Consider the following 25,719-nt stretch of genomic DNA (forward strand, 5'->3'; position numbering starts at 1 on the left):
GGGTTTTGTTTGTTGAGCAGGTGCTACATTAACTATCACATGGAAGTTTCTCAAGTGCATTTGGAGCCAGTTGGAAGAGAGCCAAGAATACAGCTTCCATTTCATCCCCTGGACATCCAGCTGTGCAGCTGCATAAGCCCCCAGAAGCAGCTGAGGCAGTGAAAACAGTGACACCTTGTCACTTCTTCAACCATTTCTAATACCCCACCACAAATATGAAATAAATAAAGCACCCAGGAACTGCCCTTCCTCAGTTACATATACTGTGACCCAGTGCCAGATATGCCTGTCAGAGCGTGCTAGGCAGATGGGGGACAGCAAGTTATCCCTCATCCCCAGCAATTACTGCACCCAGCACATCAGGGAATTGACTTAATCTGGACATGTGCTAAAAGGACTTTTGGGAAAGGTCAGTGGGGCTGTATAGAAGTCACAATGATAAGCTCTGTTGTAAAGAAATGATTTGACATGCCAGGCAACCGCAGAGAAACCAGTGCCTGTTTAATAGCAGTGCATAGAAAACGTAGCCAGCAATTAGGCTGAAGCTGTCATCAACAGGCAGAGAGAGGCTTAGCACTATTACAAGAGCTGAGGTGGCTATTAAGTGCAGTCTGTCTTCACTGAAGTATTCTTCCATGGCCAAATGACTTGGAAACTTGTGCTGATACTTTCCACAAACTCTTCACCTAAACAATGCTGAAGCTGTGGACAAGGGCAAATGGGAAGGCACCTTAACACAGATTCAAATAAAATATGATTGCAAAACCTGCAACCAGAGTTCCCATAAATGTGAATTGTTCAGGGTGTTTTTTAAGCTACAGAAGAAGGGAAGATGATAATACAGCAGCATTATTCAAGCATGACCTTGCAGATGTTAACTGATTATCAGCAACAGCTGAAAAAAACCACTAGGTGAGTGTTTTTAAACTAATGCAAAGTAAAGTAAACTCAAACATCTGTTTCCATGTAATAGGCATTCAGAAATCAAATGAAAGCAAGACAACCTGTGCAACACTGATAATAAGGATAACAGTATACACAACTGATAAAATACTGTGCAGATGTGCAGTGTTGTGTTGTAAGGGGTAAAAGTCAATAAATTCAATGCATTGTGAAGTATAAGGAATGCATACACATTAAAGTTCTATATTGGCATTGAAATATATACATCAGAGTTATGCCAGTGACCAAGAAGGATGGGAGATAACAGAGGTAGACTTCAGATCTTACGACAGGATGTGATGCAAAAATAAAATATTTGGATTCTGTAACCAATTGCTTATTGAAGTAACTACGTGGTGAAGTCATAAAAAAAGAAAATACCCATATTTTAGTAGTGAATTTTGTCCAGGCTCTGTTGTGTACAACAATTCACTATGTTCAGATTCAGCAGTTGTGGTAGAACACAAAAAAACCAAACCAAACCATCCCCCCAAAAAAACCAAAAAACCCCAAACAAACCACAAAAACTCCACCAACTTCCAACCTTGCAACTGTAGTTGCTTACTTCTGGGGAAGAAAAAAAAAAAAAAAGGGGGGGGGTTTCACTAAAAATTAGGAAGCTTGTTAAATTAAAAGAAGCAGCTAAAAAGATAAAAATGCTTACAGTTGCCATGGAGACAGTTTATAAAATAAAAATGAGATGTTCAGAAGAAATGCATACCACAATCAAAAGACTTTAAAAACCTTAAGTTAGTATAGTTAAGAAGGAGGGTACAAGAAACTACGATAGGCATCATGACATCTTCAAAAATAGAAGTCTGTGAACGAAACAGAAAACTGAGAAGAATAAAAAGGCTGGTAAATGTGTAACACAGTGTCAAAAATTATTCTGAGAATGAGCCTGTTATTCACACAGAAGCTGTATATTTTCTGAAAGCACCAACCAGGTAGCAGCAGAGACTTCAGCACTTACATCTGAAGTACAAGGGCACTCTAAGGAGTTGTATAATAAAAGATAAATGATTCATTTGCATCAATATTTGCTACTGAGCTCTTTGCAAAAGTTCTGCTAGAGGGGAGTTTGAGGAGGTGTTTAAAATTAAAATATCAACAGCTTTAGAAAAAAAATTAAGAAAAAATAATCACAGATAACATTGTCACAGCTGTCCTAAAACGATCTCAGCTATGAATACCCTGGCCATTAACTGCAGTGCATAGCATTGTCACTCAACTTGGCCCTAGAGCTTAATAGCTTTTGTTTTAAGAGATTTAAGAGTTTTGTTTCAAGATTTTGCAGGAGGTTTTAGAGAAGAAAGCTTGACAAATGAGACTGATTTCCATACCAGCTAAATTGGTCATTTATAATAAGAGTAGCATTTGTAGATAATTACATAATACCGTAAGAGCAGTCAATCCAGCCTTTGGAAGAGGAAGTTATACAGGGCAGTTTTGAGAAGTGACAAGTGGTATTATCAGGGCAGAGCAGTGTAGGGGAGCCCCCGGGGCAGGGGTCTATGCCACTGCTCCAGCCAGGAGCAGGGAAACTGGGGGGGCTGGGGCAGCTCCAACCCCAGGGAACCAGGCACTGCTTTGGGGGACACAGACCAGCTGAGGCTGGGGCCAGGCTTGGACACAGTCCTGAGTGTGGCCAGGATGAGCATGGCCCATGGCAGGGCAAGGCAGGGCTGGGACATCAGGCCCACTGTGGAATCAGTGGAGCATGGGCTGAAGGTCCCAGCAGCTGACATGGGGCCCTGGGCCCTGGATGGAATGGGCAGCCCCAGGGGCCAGGCAGGGACAACAAGTCCCATGGATGCCCTCAGGGCCTGGGAAACTCTACTAAAGTTTCCCTAAAGGATCCTCTAACAGCTTCATGTGTCACAGGTTTAAAAAAAAAAAAAAAAAAATTCATGAGATGAAGATAACTCACCAAGAAAGGGAAGCAGGGATAGTGAATGGTGAGGGGTTTTGTAGCAGATGGGGTCTGCCAGGGTTGTGGATTGCACACAGGGACTGTGCTGGAATCTGTGTTCACATATGTACATGTAGCTCATAAACTACGTGGAAATGGCGAGAGCAGATGTGGAAAAGCTCATTAATGACAATGTTATCCATGGCATTAAAAATAAAACTGCATTTTTGTAACTGTACCTCACCACTGCACAGCTGTGATACAGAACTGCTGTGTGACAAGGCGGCGAGACAGCAAAGGAAATTCAGCGTTCACAAATGCAGTGACCGGCAGGGGACAAAAGCACACTGCCTGGACACAGCATCCACGTCCACGCTCTCTGCCCCTGCTGGGGGATGAAATCCAAAAGGCCCCATTGAAAGCTCTTCATAACATCAGTTAGGTGGTGAGCAGAAGTCAGAATGGCAACCAGACTCTGTTCAGTGTAGGTCATGTACAAAAATTGTCAGCGTGAAAACAAGATACTGAAGTGGCATGTGGCTTCTGGCTGAGGAAAAGTTACACGGGCTGAAAATCCTCAGCTTTATAAAGAGATGATTGATGGAAGAACTGTCAGAGCTTCATGGAGATACAAGTAGTCTAATGAAAATAAATTCAGAATGATAACTCACAATTTTTCATAAAATATGAACTAGGAGAAACACAGGGAAATTGGACAGAAAGTTTGAACAAGTAAAAGCCCTTTATTTTTACATATTAGAAGTTTACATAATAGAACCTGTTGCTATGGTGTGTTTAAATGTCAGTGATCTAAGACAAGCACTGAATGTTATTAAATTAATGGAAAAGAAGTTTATTTAACTTGAAGATATGATGCTATTTACTACTCAGGGAGCCCAAAGCATGGGTCAGAGGAAGATAGGAGAATGTCATGAGGCATGGTGTGCAATAAATTATCTGTATATAATTATATACTGCTAAATTATTTCTCTGAGATTACCTTAAAGACAACCATGTGGATATGGAACCAGATAGAACTTTAGCGTGATTTGCAATTATGTTAATATTATTTTTCCTAAATTGATACAGTACTGTAGTCAGTGATTCTACCTATTGCACCTTCCCATTTGCTGCTGCTGAAAAGAGCTTCCTTCCTCCTCAGTCCCTTATGTATTTCATCTCACATAAAGAGGGTCCACCCCTATGCTGGAGGCACTCCCAACATACTGTTTAATTAAACTGCTGCTAGTATCACTTTGCATACCTGGAATTTAATAAATGCCTAGCAGTGAAAGGGAAAAAGCAATCATCCTTACTGTGAAATTGCACATTCCTGAATCCAATAAGGTGAGGGGTGCCAATTCATATCTCCTGAGGCTGAAGCTTCAAAAACATTTCCTTTTTTTAAAACAGATTAATTTCTGCTGGGGTCAGTTCCTTGACCCAGATCATGGCCCAGCCACATGTTCATTAGCATTGCTGCAACTATGTTTGCAGAAATGCAAAGCCAGGTCTGGAAGTAGAGGAAGGGCCATCATTTAAGCAGCAACCTCCACTTAATGATGGTTGAAAAATCTTTGATAGGAAAACAGGAAAATATAAGCAAAGTGGTTTTTTCCCTGTGCCAAGCAGTAAAGAACCTGCACCTTTCTAATAATGTCTTTCTACAACAGTATTGAAAAGGCAGGCATAAAGGCAAGGCTTCCTGCTGCAGGAACAAGAGGGAAACAGCTGCTTTTTGAAAGGCAGAGTGTCATCTTCCTGCACAACACAATGCTACAAGATAACAGGCTGTGTCATATGTGTTCTCCAAAGATCACAGCCGGATGAACTCAGACAAGTACAGCTCATCTGGTTAGATTTTACTGCCCCAGCTAGCCATAATCCATGCTTCTCCCAATGCGTATGGAAAGCACACTTGACATTTTACCACTCAAATTATTCAAACAAGCACCTTTTAACCCAGTGCTTGAAAAGTTTAAATGAACAGTAATGGAAAACTGTTAGCTAATGAAAAAAGCTGCTTTGTCCCACACAGTGTTAATCAAGCATTCCTAAAGATCCAGTTCCAGCTTTCATTATGACCCACTGACATTTAATGCTTTGGGATACACTGAAGAAAATTCTCTTATTTCAAAACCTGTGCTGAAGCAAGGAGGTAAATTACCTTATTTCCACCTACTCTTGCAATCTGCCAAGTTGGGCTATAAAATAATAAATATAACGTAAAAAGATGCAAGCATCTTTGATTTCATGTAGACATATCAATAAAATAGCTGCAAAGCAAAGCAGGTGGGCAGCTGTACTGTCAGTTCTGAAACCACTAAAACACTGTAATCACCTCCCCTTGACACACTGACACACCTGTCTGCCAAGCTGCTTGGCATCCATCACTGAGCAATATGCAACTGCTGCCTGTGTGGCAGAGTGGACTTTGCCTTTCACCTGGAGCTTTGCTTCTGATAGCGTGCTCAGACTGTATCACAGTGCCCTGCCAGGACTGTTCTTCTAGAAATATATCACAGAAACAAAGACAGGCTTTCAGTGGTCAGCAATAATATCCTTTCAACATCAGTGTATGGAAGTGCCTGCATTTACAGTGCACAGTCTAAGTGGGACTATCAAAGCTGCAATAACTTCTGTCATCATGTTGGTTCTGTTTTTCGTTCTTCCTCACAGCCTTAACGCAGGCACACACACTCTTCTGTACCTTATCAATAAAGAATGCATGCTTACATTCCTCACACTGAGGTTGGCAGTGGGGTTTACCTTTATATCTGTTTCTGTGCCAATCAAAAATGTAATTTTCCCCATTTCTCTTCACAGCCCAGATTAGGTTTGTCTTCTGATGCAAAAGCAGTTGGCAAACAACCCCCCAGCTTTGCATAATCATCTCACAGAAAGTGGCACTTTGCTGAATCCTTCTCCCAGTTGAGACCTTGAGACAGGATGTGTCTCAAAGAAAAGGTCTTAAGATGATGCAGCTCTGAGCAACCTGGTCTGGTGAAAGGTGTCCCTGCCCACAGCAGGGGGCTTGGAACCAGATGATCTTTAGCATACCTTCCAACCCAGGCCATTCTATGGTTCTATGATATGATTCTATAAACTCTTCAATTTACAAGACACAACATTCCCTGAACTCTCACTACCCCAGAATGATGTGAGAAAGGCTTTTCCACTGCCTAATTTATATACAGTGGTACCTAAGAAGTAGACAACTGGCCCAAACCAAGGGGTTTGAGTGCCTCACTTTTGTTATGTTGGCTGAGCGAGAAGGACTAAACCCCCTTGTTTTGAGGGAAGTAGGTTGGTGACTGCAGATCACCCTACTGAGGTAGAAGGCAGGCCAACTCCTCAGGCACTGAAGGTGTAACTTGATTCAATCTAACACACTTCTGAGGAAAATGTCCATTTTATTTACGCAGTGGCTAAAATAATTCTTAGTAAATTAGCCCTATGCCTATTGCCGTAATGGGTTCTCTTTCCCACTCCTGTGCTCTAATATCCCTTCCACACTGATGAATGATCTGCATTTGGACACCTGTTAGCACAGGCTGTAATACATTAAAATTCACACACACGTCTCACTCTGTGATGGTGAAGAGCTGCACGCCCCACTCACTTGAGGAAACTTTAGGCACAATGCAGCAGCTCACTGAAGATTTGGACTGATGAAATCTGGAGGATACATTTGCCTTCCTATCAAAAGCATCAGGAGATAACATGATCAAAGGAAGAATGCTCTTTAAGCTGTTTATCTTTGCAAAGAATGACCTGATGATGTTTAATGGGATGATTAGGCATAACTTTGGTTTAACGCATATTTAAAAGGTTATTTCCATGATTAACTGGTTGTCAGAAGGAAAGTATCTAATGACAATGGGAAAGTAATTTCATCAGTGCATTCAAAAAGATGGTTTGCACTCGTGGTCTTGATATGCAGCTCTTTAATTGGGTCATCTCTTAGCAGTGTTTCAGAAGCAGAATTGTGTGTTACTTTAAAATTGAATCTTAAAAATTACATTGAAAGGAGTCACTTCTGAGGTAGACTAATAGAATGAGCAGTCAAAATATTTTAATCCAGATAACAGAGGTGCTTTTGTTTCTCACATCACTTTACATATGCCTTTTTGGGGTGGGGAGAGACGAGAAGGATGTAGAGGGCAAAAATACTCTTCTGCTGAAGTTAAAGATGGTATATGGAGCCTTGAAATTTTAAGGCATGTCTTCAATGTTTGAATCCAGATCACTGAAATGATGAGCTGCTACAGTTTATCCTATTAGAGGTCAGAGGACCCAAAGGACTCACCAATGTGTGCTGGTTATTAGGCAAAAGAGTATGTCCTGGTACAAAACATATGATGAAGCCTTCAAGCACATGTACGTTTAGGGGCTGAGATTGTGTTCCTGATATAGAACAAGGTAGAAGCTTTGCAGGAACATGTAAATAATTCAGATTAACCAGGCACTGTACTCCTAAAGTTTTCTCCTTTTCCCACACCTCTTACATCTGAAGTACTGAGATATCTTTGATCAAGCAGAAGAAAACTGAAGGGGTCAGCTTCCATCTCAGATCAAACTCACAGACTTTGCCATTATTCAGGACTTACATAACATAAATGACCAGACTCATTGTACAGGAAAAACCTAGCTGTGTAGGTCTAACAGAGCCACTTTCTTGAGTTTCAGGAAATAGAGAACTTTAGGCATGCAAGTCCATGTCTCCTTTAACACTTCTCAAGTATTACTTAGCTGGAAAAGTTGAATTCTCTGACATATTGAAGGGAAAGCAGGGAAACTGTGCCCTTCCCAGGGCACAAAAAAAACCAAAAAAACCACCTCCTTTGTCCCTCTGTGCAGGTTTTCACAAAAGACAAGGAAAACCAAGCCAAAATTTGGCTTCTGTTTTCCTATTTGAACTAGGGAACCCAAATAAATGAGCTCATAATGAACAATTTGCCAGCAAGCACTGCAAATATATTATTTACACAGAACCACACACCAGAATACCTGCATAATCAAAAGTACACCTGCAGCTTTAATTACATGAAAATCACACTAACAAAGAGCAATGAAAGCACTGTGTTACCACCTTTTTATTTTAAATCTCATGTTTCATTTCAGTCTTTTAGAGCCTTTCAGACCTAGAAGTCAATTCTAAGGCTCACTCAAGAGGTTGGACTGATTCTAGGCTCTAGGCTGACTGAGGAAGCAAAAAAATATTTTTTCCCAGCTGATGGCCTCTCAAGCTAGAGAGAGGCAAATGTCTGCAGGTGTTTCTGACTTTTGACTTCTCGGTGAATTTTTGCTGACCCTTATTTTAGATGTTGAGCCCAAATAGTGTGTTCAGTGTCAAAAGTGATAGAAATTGTTGCCTCAAAGGATAAAGAGTTTTCAAAAGTCACCTTGCTATCCAACAAAGCTAAAAAAAGAGGGGCAGAGTGACTATCAGTACCACTACAGAACTGCATTAAAACTGAAAATGTTTTTATCTTTAAAACTGTATTTTCTTTTTGTTATTAGCTTCCAGTTTCCTTAGCCCTGATACACTCTTTATGCTTTTTGGTGTTTAGATATAGGTTACTGAAGCTTATCCAACAGCCTCTCTAAAAATATATCTTCATTAGTAATTAAATTCTAATAACTTGCTTTCCTTCTTTCCTACTCTCCTCTCTTCTTTCCAATGTTCCTTCCCTCACCCCAAAGGAACCAGAAAAATAGATAAATTTTGGAGATTTTCTTTCTTTGTCCTCTTTAGCCTTGTGGAAACCTTGTCTCTGGAGTCAGTGCCCTTGCTCCCTGCATTTGGCAGAGGACACGGGTCTCTATCAGAGTGGGAAGAGTGGGCTGTTCTCTTACCTGCACACTTCTGTCGAGACACACCCTGTCATGGTCAGCCCTAGATTTTGTGTCAGTCCACAGAGGCCCAGGCTGGTGGTCCCAGAACATTTTAAAAGTTTATGCTTCCATAAGGCAGCTCTCGAAATGGGCATACCACTGGTCTTGTCCTTCCTATGGCTCTGTCATTCTAGAAAGACTTACTAACTGGCCACAAAAGTTTTCAGGATCACTTGTATTGGGAAGGGGCTAGAATGACAGGGTGGGGAGCTGGAGGTAGTTTTAATGTCCTCTTAATATCAATCACTTTATTATGTTGGGAGGGTCGTACTTGATATCGTCTGGGCTCATTCTTTTAGTTTACCTCTTTGCTTTACATGAGATTCAAGCTCAAAAGCTGCCAACTAAAGAAGTCTTCTGCCCTTATAAAACTATATGAAACTTTTTCTATGTCTTCTTCCTCAGATAAAACCATGATGCCCTTATTTGGGCAAAATTCCAGTCAGGGAGCAAGAGACCAGGACTGAGCCTTCTGCTAAGATGGTGACTTCCTCTATGAATGGTTATTGTTGCATGACTAAGGCTTTTTCAACTAGAGCTTCTGATGGACTTGTGGTGGCGTTTTAAAGTTGGATAGCTGAGCTGTTCACTCCCTGAGCTGCCCACCCCACCCCAGCATCATCAAGGACAGCATCAACTAAGCTGCTTACAGCTCGCCTCCTGTTTTCAGCTGGTCATGTAAGGTAAACCAGCTCTGACTTCCGTTTATCTTAGCGTGTTGCAGAAATCACTGGGGCAATTCAAAGGCTCCTTTACGGGAGATTGTGGGCAATACCATCTACAAGACAGGCAAGGTACACAGCTAGAGGCTGTCTTTCAGCATCTAATCTGATTTTAATTTACTGCAGTGAGTTGGGCAGAGTTCTTATTGCCATGTACTTGCATTTGGGAGTAGGTTGTTTTTCCAAAAACACTAAGTGGTTCAGAAGCATAACTACTGTAAAAAATTAATCAAACTAGTAAGCCTAAGTGACTTTGGAACAGCTAAGAATTTCAGTGACCACAATTAGACCATTTTTAATATTCTGCTCTGTTTGCCTTCTAGCATAAGGACATTGTTTTATTTATGCTTCATTTATGATGAAAAAACACTCAACATTTCAAGCTGGCAAGATAGGGCTTGCATCTAGTGGGAAGCAACACAATGAAATCACTATTAAGGCAACATTTTTGATTCTTCTGGAGGGGAAGGGCAGGATATCCCAAATAAGTGACACAAATGTATTCAGCCTCCTCCTCATGATGAAAACTATCAGCTGACTTTCAAACAGAGGCAGACTCAGCCCTCATATAGACTTAGGTTGAGGATGGTTTTGTGTATCTTAATGCAAACATATGTACAGATTATGCCTACACTGAATAACCATAGACCTATACTTTAGTCTGTGACAAATAAGGTTAGCATATTAAAAACAAAAAGCAAACAAAAAACCAAAAAGCCCACAAACAAATAAACAAACAAACAAACCCCACCAAACCCCCCAAAACCCAAAAAACCCGACCAAACCCACCATGACCACAAAGAGGCTGCCTGAAAACTCACCCTGTACTGACTGAAAATCCTGAAATCCATTACCCTGTAAACTAGAAAAATGAAAAGCAACCCACTTAAAGAGGGTACCTAATGAACTGATTTCTCCCACCTCTGAGCAAAGAGCACTTAGAGAAAGTCTACAAAGTTGCTGAAACACAGACACCAGACATCAAAGCAATTCGGAATAATTTTACTTTCTACTAATGTGCATTAGTTCTAAGCTCAAAGTCTTGCTGTGCTCCACAGCAATGCAGAACTCTTCTAAATGCCCCAGGAACTGCCTTGTAATCTTAGGGCTGAGTAGAGAGGAAAAGACATACTGTACATGGACCTTAGCATTACTTCTTGTACCCTTCCTTCCATTTTCCACTGTTTGCCTTGTTTCAAGTGTGTGGTCCATGACAGAAATTCACTTCATTGTTAGATCAAAGAAGGCATTTTAGGTTACACCCCACAGGCATGTAGTTCACAGACAAATTATTCCCAGTTTCCACTTCTATACTTCAAATGTGTTAAGAATACAACATGAAAGCTAATAATAGTTCAGTGTGTATGCTGTACAAATACAAGTAATGAGGGCTCCCTTGATTAAGCCCTCTCCAAATCTCAAGCTTTTAATAACAGAGGTAAATGTCTTGGTCTTCTTATACAGTTTATGAGCCTTGATGACACTGAAGAGAAATTCATTCTGACTAAATGTGGGTAAGTGATCCTTAGCAAAGTGAATCCAGTGGCATTACGCTCATTTCCTACTGAACTGTATGTGACCTCTTTCTACTCCTTTGCAACGTGCAAAATTGGCAAACTTCAAAAAAAATAATAAAACCAGTTCCCCTAAGTCAAAACAGAGATATGTCAAACTGCCTGATCTACAGAACAGATTTTAGTCTCAGGTCCTCTGATGCTCTTGCAGGGAAAATGAGCATGTAGAGTGGAATTCCTCACCTTGCAGGGCAAGCAGGAGAGACATCCTCCCATTCGAGCACAAGTCTTTTAATTCATTTGTCACTGTGACCTTTGTACAAGGTATCTGAAAGCTGCATCGATCTTAAAAAGTCCTCATGATTCCCAAATTGCAGAATAAGATTTTGAGACACATTAGTGCAGTCTAGAGGAGGGTTTCAGTGTTACCATCTGCATCTAAGTGACTCACCTTTGGCTTTCATCACAGTCAATGGAGAGAACATAGTACTTCTAGTTCTGTATTTGTCTCATTTTAACAGAGGAGTGAAATAAATCATGAGGATTATGACCAAAAAGTGTAATTTCTTCTTTACACAGCTATAAAAACCAGCAAAGGGTGATGACTTAAGATTTAGACATCTACCTGTAAATATCCAAACTTAACTTTTTCAGCCCAAAACTGTGTCTGGATTTCATTCTGGGCCAGCAGTATACTTCATATCTATGCTTTTTGTCACCAAAGTACAAGTGCCAGTAATGAATGGAAACATGTCAGCTCTTAGGTGAAATCCAGGGGGTAGGGATTTGGCAACTCCATATCCAAGGCCTATCCCCAAAGGCTCTGTGGTGTTTGGTTTCCATTACCACACCTACCAATGCCACCATTTCTTACAGACAACCAACAGTTCAATAAACAAAATCAGCCTTAGAGAGGAGATCACTTTCAGTCATTATCAGTTTTTCAGGGATTTCTGATGCGCTGGTTTGTTGCATCGTTTTTCAGGTCACTCTCAGGCAAGGATATCGCCTGGAGGGCTGAATAGACAGCCACCCAAAAACCTACACAGAGAATGCTGGGTCACATTAGCAAAGTCATAACATTTCCTTCTTCTTTTATATCCTCAGTGTAATTTATTCAAGGAAACATTGTCCACAAAAGAGACAGGGTGTGCTCAGTCTCTCCTTGTCTTTGAGAGGTTTGCTTTGTATTGTATATGGTGCAGTTTGCATCCAGCTCTCAGTACAAAGTACAATCCCCCAGAGTTTCTTCATGTGAACAGATGATAACTGAGTTGGGTTCAACAGAGTCAGTAGGAATATTGCAGGAATAAGACTATAAAATCACTGCAATGATAGTAAGCAAGCTTGCCCTTGATATGCCAGCTTAATTGTGGCTTGCCAGTCAGTAGGGATTTATGCCTTGTTGATGAAAAGCAGCCTTAGCTAGTAAATCTAGTGTAATATGAATAAGCATCTGTTTATAGCTAGAAAGAAAAGTCAAAATGTTTCCTAATACCAATCCCTTTAAAAACATACCCATTTCATTTTAAACCAGACAGAACGACAAATTTCTTCTTTATACCTCAAACTCTACTCCTAGATGATAATTGTCCTAAGGGTTTCCATCAGTTGGTACCGTTTAAGGATTACAGTTTTATGATTTCTTGAAAGTTTGCTAAAACATTGTTTTACACTTGTGAGACCACAAAGCAGTCTAGGTCTCAAGACCTGCCTACAACAATATCTGTGAAATATCCTATGCTGTCACTCCTGCTAGTGTCTACCTTCCACAAAATCATTGTGTAAAAGAAATGTACTGCAAAAGTTCACATGCAAATTTATTGACAGGAATATCTGCAAGTCTTTCCCCCGATTGCAGTAGCACAATACTTTTCACATAATTGCCCTTGCAGGGTGCACCTTTTTCCATGCTTTACAGATGAGAAAGCACTGCAAAGTGAATCAAAATGATCGGCCCAAGGTCAAACAGGAAATGTGCGACAAAGCCAGGAACTGATCTGTAGATTCCTCACTCCCAAGGTAGCACCTATCTTCAAATCTCATTCTGATTTCTCACACTGTTGACAATACAATATTTAAGCCTTTATCATTTAAATCCCTAGTGGATGAAAAGTACATATTATTATTTCTATTTCTAATATACAAGACTAGAAGAGGAAACCCTGTGCAGATGGTAAGTAGTTCAAAGGTTTTATCATCATGCCTCTCCATCACTGAAGACATGATGAGGCTGGAACTTGGCATGATCTGGTCTTCTGACAATGAAGAGAACAAAACACCTCAAAAAAGACAGTAATTTGAAGTACAATGGCATGTGATGCACATCTATCTGGCTTGTGTCAGCTCACTGACAAATATAAACAATGTTCATCTGCTAACAGTTAGCTCTGTCTAGACATAGTGTGATCTTCATTAGCTAATTGTTCACACCTCTCCCCATAGGATGCAAGACAGAAAGAGAAATTGAGACAGAATGTGTATCCATGCAGCAAAATTGACTCGGTAAATGAAAGGCAGGCCTTTTGCAATGCACTCTTAACCTGACAGGTAACTCAGCATTTGTATGGCCTTCATCAGGAGCTCTGCAAGTCATCTTTTCAAAGCCTACACAACTGTCTGCGTCACTCACTTCATGGATGAGGAATTTTCTGTGCATAGACACCTTAGCAGCCCTTCCTGGTGCAGGACTTGTCTGCTTTTGTGGGTAATGGTGGGGAAGAGAGAAATAAGATTGTGAAGACACTGTAGGATTCAGTAGTTCAAACGACATGTGATATGACATTGGCCTCACAGTTTTATAATTGTCAAAATGCTGCATGTATATCATAATTCAGGATTGCTGTGCTTTATCCTAGAAATTAAAGTAATACTGTGTAAATCTAGCTCCTCTGAAGCATTACAGATTCAGGAACACAGTCTACAAAATTATTCCTCTTTATACATGAGTTTAGTTGTATTGAATGGATTATGACTAGAGTTAGTAAGAAATTTCTCAGTGGAACAGTTTATTTTGTTAGAACAAAAGCATTTCATGGGAACATACCTAAGTGAAACTTGAATTTAAATCTCCTAGAGTCTACGAAGTACTGCTTACTCTGGAGAAGGATTTTGTTAAAGCTGCCTGGTGCCACTAGGAATAGCTCAGCTAGTTAGAGCAGGATATTAATAATACCAATGTTGTGGGTTCCATCCCTGTTTGGGCCATTCACTTAAGAGTTGGACCACATGATCCTTGTGGATCCCTTACAAATCAGAATATTCCGTGATTCTGGTAATTGTAAAACCTTCTGTTAAGAAAATAATTTTATAAAGTACTTTGACTACGTATGATTAAGTGAGGGGAGAACTCATTGCTCACCTATCATAAGACTGATGACCCTGACTTTCAGCCTGCATTGGGTTTAACTGGTGAGTGTGGAGGCGACAGTTCCTGCTGCTCATCTCACTTCTGACCATACCAGATTGCTGTCCTTCTCACAGGAGCAGTAAGCACAACATGTGCTGACTGCTCAGCCACCCTCATTTGCAGCCACAGCTACCCACAAACACCTGCCAACTTTGATTTCCATTAGCCACCTTGAGAAACAACACCAAGACAAGGAAAGAGACAACACCCACAAGCCTGACAGCAACACGAGATCAGCAGCTGAAGGCAGTGACTTGTCATTAAAAACTCGGAATGGCCATAGGGGCTGAGGAACAGAAGAGGGATGGAAAATTACTTCAAAATGTGTTTTACATATTCTGTCTGCCTTGTCACTATAGTTGTTTCCTGTCTGATAGGAACAACTTTTATTCTCAGCATTTCATGTGGGAGAATTTTTCTGTATCCCGGTTCCAGTTTTGTTTGTTCAGCATTGATACCACCAAAACCTGAAGCAGACACACAGTTATTAAATATTCCCCTGAAAAAATAAGGAAAAGGCTTGATTACACTAAATGACTTTATAATGTTACCAGGGAGATTGGAAATTCCATTTTCTTTGGTTGTGTCAGGTTTGGATCGGTACAGACCACTTTGAAAGGAAAACAACAGCAGCAACTATAAGTGGAAAAATACATTAGTGAAATAGAGTAAGACTCTTCACCAACCCATGAAAAGCTACAGAAAACTAGGAGCAGATGTCTTTTGGCTGGCTCACACAGCCACTGTCACACCAACTGGCTGACTCCTGGCACTTCTACACCAATCTGATTGAGTAGCCAGTACAGTCCTGTAGCACACCTCACAACAAATATGCCTCAGAATGTCTGTTTCAACACTCATGCTTTTCATGAGACTGTCAGTTTAAAGTACAGAGTTAACTGATTCTCAGTCATGTCTGAAAGCCACTTCAAAGCTCTGTACAAATGTGTCTTCACTGTTTCTGCACTCACCATAAATGTGTCTTGAAACACATCCTCCACCAAAAATGCAGCAAATGTATGGGAGCTTTTATAAAAATAAAATATTGCATGAGTTTTAGGCCTTGCCTAGCATAAACTATGCCTGCCAAAGCTATCTTGCCTCTAGCCACCTGCTTTGCCACCTAGGTTGCCCCTTTGCTCATCCGTGGTTTCTGCACCTTCTGCTTGTTGAGATTAACCTTCTGTATTTTTGTGTGCATGTGTATGCACAACAGGCTGCAGGTGCATTGTATACACACAATATGCCTTGTGTGGTTTAGATAGATACAGGGAAATGTGCATTACTTCTGATCAGGAAAGTGTCACAGAGCAAGGCTGTGATTATTCTCGGCCCTAACATCCCTATAATTAAGCCAAGTGATTCATTGTACGGGAACCAAGAAACTTAAATTGTACATTATTTTCAGATCTTTAAGAGAGTGTGAATTTTACAGGCTAAATATTTTAAAGGTTATGCTAATTTTGTCATGATTTCCATTTCTTTTTTTTTTTTTTTTGTCTTTCAGGGTGTTTTCTCCTAAAAATAAAGGAAATATATATATATATTTTAAAGAAAGCAAAACAACAAAAAAAACACACCAAAGAAGAAAACCAATTATTTCCAATTATTTTTAAATAGTGAAAGGCAATGAGGTTTAATTAATACATCAGAATTTAATGAAATTAAAACTTATCTGATTTAGGCAGAACTATGTTTTTACAGTATTTAATACAATGGGAAACTGCTTTTGGCATTCACACAAAGGCATATGAGAAATAGGTCTTTTCTTATAAAGAAGGTAGCTCCATTACATGCAGTCTTACACAATCAACATAAAAACCCCCAGTTTTATAGATGCTGCTTTGCTCCAGCCATACTGTGCACAAACGAAATTCTTCATATGAAACTTTATTGAAGAGACTGTGGTAACAGTTCCTCACAGTACATAGTTTGCTACTGCCCTAAAATACCTGGTAACAGAGAGAATTATGAAAATAGTTAGATGTAATAGAGCACACCTGGAATACTGTTCCAACCTGCAGAGTTCAAACTGATTTCAAGAAACCCTGTAATCACGGAAGATGACATTATCCAAAAAGTCAGAAGGGTATTTTTTTTAGCTGCTCTAATAATTTCTCTCTAGCTATTTGCTGAAGGAGGCATAACCTTTGCTTAAACACCGGTCTCCTTCCAGAGAAATAAAACATTCAAACACAGACTCTAGGTGGACGATTTCTTGAACATGTCAGGGACATCACCCAATAAGGAACTTTTCCTTCATTATTTGACTGCTTCTAAATCATCACCTGAAGCTAACTACTGAAATGTGTAATCACAAGTCCATATACTTATGTCCTGATCTGGCTTGGTTCTAAAAAAGAACAGCCTCTATCCCTCATTATACTAATTCTCAATTTCAGAAGAGAAGCCAAATATCGGGATAAATATAACTTATGTTTTATTAATGCAAATCCCCTTTTTGACAGCTGGGAAACTGGGTGCATTTCATTTTTAATAAATTTAACAAGGATAAGCACAAAATGAATATTGTTTGTAGGGCTGGCCTAAAACTGACTAATTAAAGTGCCTGAAGTGAAACAACAAACAGGGAGTTTCAGATTAAGGGCTGACAGCCTGTAGCTTATGCTGAAGTCAGAACTGATCCTCATTCTTACAATGAAATATTTCCCAGAAATGCATGCATTGCCCCTGGAGGTTCCAGCATTACACACCATTCTCTTAAGATGCACTTGGAGAATCCCTTTCCCACCCTTCTCATCCCTTGTACTTTGTAAATCTGAGAAGACTAGCTCATGCAAGATTTAAGACCCATCTTCCGGTCTGGTAATTTTAAATTCTCTGTCAATCACCTGTTACTGGACAAATGCATCTTCTGCACTGGCAAATTCTGGCTTTTTTCAGTCCATAAACATCTGTGCAAAATGCCTTAGGCTTCACTGAGCATTTCTCTTCATAGTGTAAATTCTTCCTGCTGTATTTACCATTCTATGGCAAATTAATACTACAAATCCTTCATAATTTGGATTTGGTTTTCAGATTAATTGCAAAAGAATGTAGTTACTTTATCTTAAGAGATTATATTATGCAGCTCATGTTTTGCCAATAATAACAGAGGAACATACCCTCAATTCTGACAATTGATCAAATAGCAGCCTACAGCTTATTTCTGCACTGGGGGTTTTAGCAGATTTAATGACAGCACTATAAGACCTGATTCACTTAAACAATTGTATATTATTCAAAAAATTCAAAAAATTCTTAAAAAAAAAGTGGTCAGACCAACTTATCATATGTTCATAAACTGCCATAAAATTAAAGCAGTGTACAAAAAATATGTGGACTAGTCTTAAACAGTAGAAAACAAAAAGATATCTAAAATCTGTTCCCTTTAAAGGTTTCAGTTTTATCTGGACTAAAGTACAGCTTCCCATTCTGTGAACACAATTCATATATTCCAAACTCCATGCTCAGCAAGTTATGTACTGAGTTTGCCAAGTACTTTTAATCATCACGTTTTGGAATGTGCTTTTCTGTGTATTAATGTTCTTTAAAAAACAATCCCTGGCCTCAGCACCTTTCCACTGACGCCATTGACAAATTTGCTCTGATTCCAGTCAGGTATCTGCCTTCTTATTTTTATGCCATATATGTATTTTCTAGATCTGCTGAATTATAAAATGTATGGTGTGGAAAATTATATTTATGTTCAATAAATTAGTTCCATATTACTCTAAGCTGCCTTTATGCATTGTCATTTTTATTGCATCCGCCACTTTTTATAGCACTGTAGTAACCATTTTGCCATGCGAGAGCAAGTCCTGGGAAATGCTTGACTCAGAAATAAGACAGAACTTGTATCAGAACTCAAAGTACACATGGCACACAACCTAGACACCCCAAAACGTTATGTTAAGAAAGTACAAGGTTCTTTGCAGTAGTTCTTGTTAACAAGACTTTTCTTTACACTGACAGGCAATTTTAAGCTGCAAACATATTTGTGGGAGCTTGTCTGTCAAGGGATGGGAAAACAGGGTTACGTATGACAAATTCCTCTTTTTGAATCATGCAATAATTGGCTCCATGGGGTGCTTATTCTAGAGAGAATTTTCACAACCTTTGAGAGGGTACTTATAGATTTAAATTGTGAAGTAAAGCAGTGAGAAAGAATGAGAAAGTAAGCCCTATAGAAAACTGGAGAAATGTTAGACTTGTGTGTTTTGCAGTAGAAATTATTGAAATTGCAATCAAACTGAAGAAAGCATTCAGAAGTTTGGTTTTTTTTTTTTTTCCTCATGATTTCTGTAATACATGATGTTCCTGTAGGCAAAAATCTTTTTAGAGCTGTCATACTGCAAACCTCTCCAGATTAGTGCTGTCTCACTGAGGTGGCTTGTAAAATCAAGCTAGCTGTGTAATTATTAAACAAGTCCATGATTTCACAAGGAATGTGCTGGGACATATTCACTTGCTGCTTTGTGTCACTGGAATAATGCAGAGCAGTCAACTGAGCAGCTGAATGTAGCAGAATCTGAGTTTCTAATCTGAGTTAAAGACCAATTCATTGACAGTTTAATCCATGTAAGCTACTTTAGCCAAAGTTTACTTTTATTAAATATGTTCTGGTTTGGGGTTCGGTCATATCTTGAGAATATCATTCCCCATGGAAAAAGACTCCAGATTTTGTTGTGTTTATAGAAGTGAGCACATGATCACTCCAGTGCCTTCTGTTACAGCATTATACCAGGGTCTGCAAACACAGAGGAATTGGGATGAAATCCTGCCCCTCTCCAAGATGCAAACCTTTGATTCTCTGGAAATCTTTGATTCATTGGAAGCAAGAAGGAGAGTAGTTGCAGGAAAGGGAGAGCAAAATCTAGTTTTCCTACCTGAACATAGAAAAATCTCTTTAAAAAAGGAGTATGCAAAGAGCTGAGATTCCTGTGTTTGGAAAGACGTATGGGAAGAACAAAGTGCCACAGAGTATCTTCAGATATTGCAAAGAGGAGACCCTGTGTTGAAAGAGGATTGCACTCTTCCTCCTGAGGCCACCTCTCTTTCAAGAGGTGAGCAGACGTTCCCTGAGCATTGCTGGACTTGTGTAATAGTGTCAGCATTTATCCTTTCCATTTTATCCTTCAAAAGGAAACCAGGACATAAGTGTGTATAGATTCTTTGGGGAACTGATGTCGCCAAAAGAATAACATTGACAAAGGGCATCCTGGAGTCAAGGCACAGACAGATGACCTATCTTCTTGCCATGGTCTTCAATTTTAATTTAGTTAAACACCAACATTTTTCCAAACACCCAAAGTCCTTTAGGAAGAAACTTTTCCAAAGGAAAGATGGCCTCCCAGTTGTGTTTGGAGGCCCAATGAATCTACTATAGATCAAAGCATTAGGTCATCTTGTCTGATTCACAGCCTGGCGTCTTTTCACACAAATTAGGCAAATTCCTACCTAATGTATGTAAAATTTTTAATACAGACAAAACAAGCTGAAGTTTTAAAAAGTCATAACTGATAAAGACTTTTCTGTTGTTTTATTTCACTCCATATTAAAAATGATCTGGGTTTGTTTTGCTTTTGTTGTTTTTTTTGCTCTAGGACTGTGAACATGTATGAGTTCAAAACCATTATCTTTTTTCTTCCCCTAGTGCAGACATGGTGTAAACATGAAATGTTTCTTTTTGATAAATCATTTTCACTAGAGAAAGTGCTTGAATACTGTGATTATAACACTGTCCCATTTGTAATACTACCTTCCTAAACTCTGATCAGGTTCTAGCAATCTCTGATCAGATGGGCTTAATTGATCAACGAGAGTCACGAATTGATTTACCCCTTTTGTATGAATACTTCACAGAATGTGTTTTTTCAAGTCAATTGGAAATCATCAATAGTCACTGCATAGCTCAGACACTGCTCCCCACACTGTTCAGTGTGTATCTTTAAACTACAACCATACCATGAGGTGACAAAGTATTGAAAACTCTGGGAAGGTAAAGTGAGGTGAGGTGAAGAAAACACTGAAATAAAGCTGAGACAAAGGATTGTCCTCTCAGATTCACTTATGGATTTCTTATTTATCCACTCCTTGTATTTCACACTCAAGGATGTAAGAGATGTGATGATGATAATTCATCACTTGATCCAATGATTGAAAATTCCTCTGCTCCTGCAGGGACAATTGGACTAAATGACCTTTTTAGGTCCCTTCCAACTCAAATCATTCTATAATTCTATGATCCTATGTTTAGCTAAAAAAGGCATTACACTCACCCTGTCTGCATCACATCCTGGGGGCCCTAAATGAATTTTTTGAACTGGATTCGTCAGACACCTTAGGCAGCCCTAGGTAAATGTTTGGTATTTTGACTAGGTTACCTTCCAGGGAAGCTGCCCAGTAATCCATGCAAAATTCCTATTTTACTTGCTCAGTGTTTGTTCTTGTGATGACTTTTCCTACCACATGGGTTCTTTAAGAGTATGGCATACTCTAGTGCCCAAATTATTTTCACTTTGCAAGAGACTTTTGACATATGTGAGAGAAAACCGAAGGCCAGTACAAGTTATCTTCCTAATGCAGGTAAGGCCAAAAAAGCCAAAAAGTACCTATCTTACCTAAGATGCATCTGCAAAGGCATGTTCTGAAGGATGCTAATAATTTACCACTACTTTGACTTAACAAAATGAGCAGATCAAGCCTGCTGAATGTCAGCATCTTTAAGATTAATATAAATGTTCACATCAATCAGTGGTATTTATTTTCTCCTTCCACAAAGAGAAAAGATGAAAGAGAGAAAATGAATATCCTGTGAAGCCTAGATTTAAAATGAAGGAGAGCTAAAGGATTGTTCTTTAAAGTAACCCACAAATTCTTAGAGAACATTCCACTCTGTACATAGGGGAATTTCAAAGCAAAACAAAATAAATCTTTTTTTATCATTTTCAGAAGTATAAAATGTGGTATCTGACCACACTCACAAGAGTTACATTCTTTTATATTTTATGTTTCCATTATTGTTCATTATTCCTCTAAGAATCAATTTTAGCAGCACTGATGGTTTAAATTCAGCATAAAAATAAAATTCAGCAAATGTCATGGCAGTGTACCAACCATTTAATGTCAAGTTCCCTTATGTTCAGCGTTTTGTTGAAGCTTCTCATCCATCAATTAGACAATTTTGGAATATTTTCTTTGTAATTAAAAATAAATCTCTTGTGATAGGTATTGTTCTGTTGGAAGGATTGCTCCTTCACATACCAACCTCAGGATGCGTACTTGTACGTGCATTTATTCAGTTTTCTGGTATTACTCACTATGTTCATAATTAAGCAGTTTCTTACTACTAAGACTTTGCACTTAATGCACAGTTATGCACACAGAGCCATGCAGAGGGACAATCTATTTCCCAGCAAGTCTACAAAACTCTCTAGAGCCAGCCTGCAAAGACTCTAATCACAGGAGTGAAACCTTAAATAAGTGTGAGGAGGCCACACCAATTAAGACAGGAAACAGAGTGTTTAGTATTACCCAGGGGCTCAGGAGGAAACGCGGGGTGACGTGAAAAACAGAAGGAATAGGAATGCATGGGTGGAGTGAGCTGAAGAAGACATTGCTGCCTTTACAGGCTATGAGAAAACTGAAAGAAAGCAAGCACTCAAGCCCCATGGTGACCTTTAATTCTGAGCCCAGTGTAGACTCCTTGCCTGCACTGAAACCTCTCACCACAGTGATGAGAATCAGCCAGCGTTATGCAAGACACTCTCAGGACAGACTTCCCAAACTCAGTGTGGCTGTGATTTTGAACTGTACTCACACAATCTATAGCAGCATAGCCTGATATGGGCCCATAAATGCTGCTGTGCAGCAAATATCTATTAGAGGTATCACACATTTATCTTCAGCTCACTATAATTAAATATACAGTATCTATACACTGACAGCTGGCATCCAGGGCGAATAATTACACACTGCTCTCATTATATTAGCCCTTGCCAGTATAAGCTGAAGAGCATTATCTTTATTAAAATATTCACTCTTGAAAATCACACTTTTAACTGTTTTATTCCTTAGAGTTTGATGTCATGATAATTTAATTTGAATAGTAATTCATTCATGGCTGAACAGCAGCAAAAAACCTTTTAATCATTTAGACCTAAAAAGCATGCAGCCACAACAATTTGTTTCAATATCTATTTGTTTGTTTTAAGGCTTTAAGACAAAAGTTTTCCATAAAGTCTGATTGCTTCATCAAAAGAGCACTATTTTGAGTGGCCATCCTACACATTCTTGAAATTGCAGAATAATGAATGGTATCACCACAGACTCACAGGTATCACAGGCAAGTATAATCTGTAAAACATTTTTTGGGTGAAATATATTTATGACTCGTTAATGTTTACTGCCATACACTGTATACTTCAAAGAACAGAGCTGGTCCTGGAAAGTTTTACAGCATGAGGTGTGAAATCTGAAATACCACAAGGACAAACAGCTCAGACCAGACTTGTCTGAATCCTCACAACTCACTGTAAACAGAAAGGATTGTCCATATGAAACTAAGTAATAGCAAAAATACTGTCACGTCTTATTGCTTTTGTTTAAACTATTATGCAGTGAATGCAATCTTTAATAATGTAGTAAGCAGACAGCCCTCTGACTTTGTCATTTAATTCCATCTTACTTTAGTTGGTATGCCCTGGTCTGCATGTAAACAAACACAGGCTTTTTTTCTAAAATCATAAGGCAAGGGCAGATTAAGCAGGGGCTAGGAAGCAGTGCTGTTAAGCTTTTCCTGTGTGCATCAGGACTGCCAGCCATTGCATCAGTGGGGCCTGGGTGATATGAAATCATATCATCACTGGATCAGGGTCACTACACTCCTGATTTGTAGAATCACATTTGCAGCAGATATGATTCTGGACTGCTTAAGTCATTTGTATATAGTGACAGATTCTGCTTGCACACTGATTTTTCATGATCTTCTTACTTTTAAACTGTATCTCAATTTCACTGGACTTCCTAACTGCTTGAACTATAAAATTTAGGTGAGGATTTATCTTCTCCAGCTTCAGCATTTTTCACTAATAACATTGATGCCTGGCAATCTCTTCCAGCCAGTGCAATGAAAACTGTCTGGATGTACAGCATACAAAGTATTTTTGTACAGAAACATCCTCCCAGTGTTCATCAGGCCAAAAGCTATTTCCTTTCTGTTTACTCACATCCATGGAAATGAATGAACACTGCAATGAAAGAAAGCCTTCGTCTTAAAGGGCAGCCTGTCATTAAATTTTGTTTTATTTTATGTTCTTCTTGTTTTTCTCTGAGTCCTCTATCCTGATTCTAAAATATAATTCTCTAAGCATACAAAATTTCAGGAATACCTGCAGGTATGCTCTAAAGAAATGCTATTGTCTAAAGCACTTTGGTAGTGTTGTTATATGTGTGAACTGAAAATTAAAACAAGTGCAATATAGCATATACTGCTCATACTGCTAATAAGAAAGTGTGAATATATACATAATACTCTGCATTCATAGTGTCTGAGACTGAAAATGAAAAATAATTAGGCCCAAACAATTTGTTTTAAAAAGAGGCTCCAATTTCCTGTTGTTCCAAACAGAGTATGTTTTTCCAAAATAAAAACTTACTCTAATGTTCTGCTTCTGTCTTTTTTTTTTTTTTAAGGCTGATTGTTGAAATACAAACAGCATCCTGATTTCTTCTACATCTGAAAGGTATATGAAAAAGTGGTACCCATAGTGGAATTTCTCAGCTTCTCTAGTTAAAGTCAGATGCTTAAGGCTATTTAACACAATTAGAGCCAGATGCTCTCAATCACGTACAAAATTCCTTTGATATCCATGAAGACTAAAAAAGAATCTTGTTTTCTTTTTATAAGGAATTTCAAAAGGTCTGCTTTTTAAGGCTGACTTCTAACTTTCTAAGGGGTCTCACAAATAAAAATACATTTACCTTCAGGGTCCATTAACATTTAGCACGTCTCCCTTTTTATTTTTTTTTTTTTTTGAAACAATGCAGAGCACAAATTAGCAAGGACAAGGACAAGTAAGCAGGACTTTTCAACTTCTTTATGCAGTCATGGGGAAAACACTAATATGTCAATGTTTTGTGACACCCTCATGGAAAGTACAGTTTCAGATAGAAAAGGCCAGTGATGTAGGATGCTGCTATTTTAGTTGTTTTAAAGAGAATTTTGTCTTACTTAAGAAAAGTTCTCCTCCAATTAAAACTACCAAGATAAAAATAGAGGAGGAAACCACTCTGTTTCCAGTCTCTTTTCTCTAACGTTCATAAGTTCATAATAATATGAACTCAGTAGTTCATATTATGAAACAGTATATAGTATGAATCACATACTACAGTATGAATCACATCAGTGCAACTCTGTGCAAGAGAAGGCTCAGGTCTAATGTGCCTGCTGAGAAATAAGGGAGAAATAATTAACAGAAAAATAATTATCAGAAAATAAAAATCCATAAAGAAGTATAAAGCACCATCAGGTAATTAAGGGGTCAGCTCTGGAAAACATAGAGATTTTAATCAGTTATCATCTTCCCAGAAGCTTACTTTGCTCCAGTCTCCAAGACTACTTCCCCCAGACAACAAAAACAGACTTTGTGGCTGTGTCACAGCCATTTTCTTAAAAGTTTGGCCCATATTTGGTGGATTGTGAGGGCAGCTTTAAACTGTGAGACTGGCAGTAGGGTCTCTGGAGTTCCCAGCTTCTGGATGCCCAGTGAGGAAACAGGACCCAGCACAGGGGCCAACCAAGCAGCTAGGGGCAAAAAGTGTTCAAAACTGCCATGGGGAGTTCATCTGCCAGAGTTCTGTAAAGCAGAGATGCATATGAACATGCAAATCCCACCATCAAATGATGGTATGCTTACAGATGAGCTAGAGCTGCTGTGGCTCACAACCTGCCCATCTTTGAGACCGGCTTTATTTAACTCCAGACATAATTCCTCTGTAGCTGCTAGCTAGAATCACTTCTCATACTCAGTACTAAGGCACCAATCACACTATAGCAGATGTTATAAAACTATTTTAGAATCACAATAGATTTAATTAAGAGTATTGTTTATGCTTAATTAGTTTTATGCTGGTCTCGGACGGTTTTTTGATGGAGCAGATTCTGAAAGATGTCTAATGTAATTATCTCCAAATAACTGTGCCTATTGCTCACCCATACTGAAAACTACAGCAATATTTATTTACTAAATCCAGAAGCCATTCATACAGTAGGGCAATTATAATATTTATTAATTTTAACCTGTAGCTTGAGGATTGAGG

Source organism: Corvus brachyrhynchos, unplaced genomic scaffold (assembly GCF_000691975.1).
Source record: "Corvus brachyrhynchos isolate BGI_N302 unplaced genomic scaffold, ASM69197v1 scaffold14, whole genome shotgun sequence".
Lineage (NCBI taxonomy): Eukaryota > Metazoa > Chordata > Aves > Passeriformes > Corvidae > Corvus > Corvus brachyrhynchos.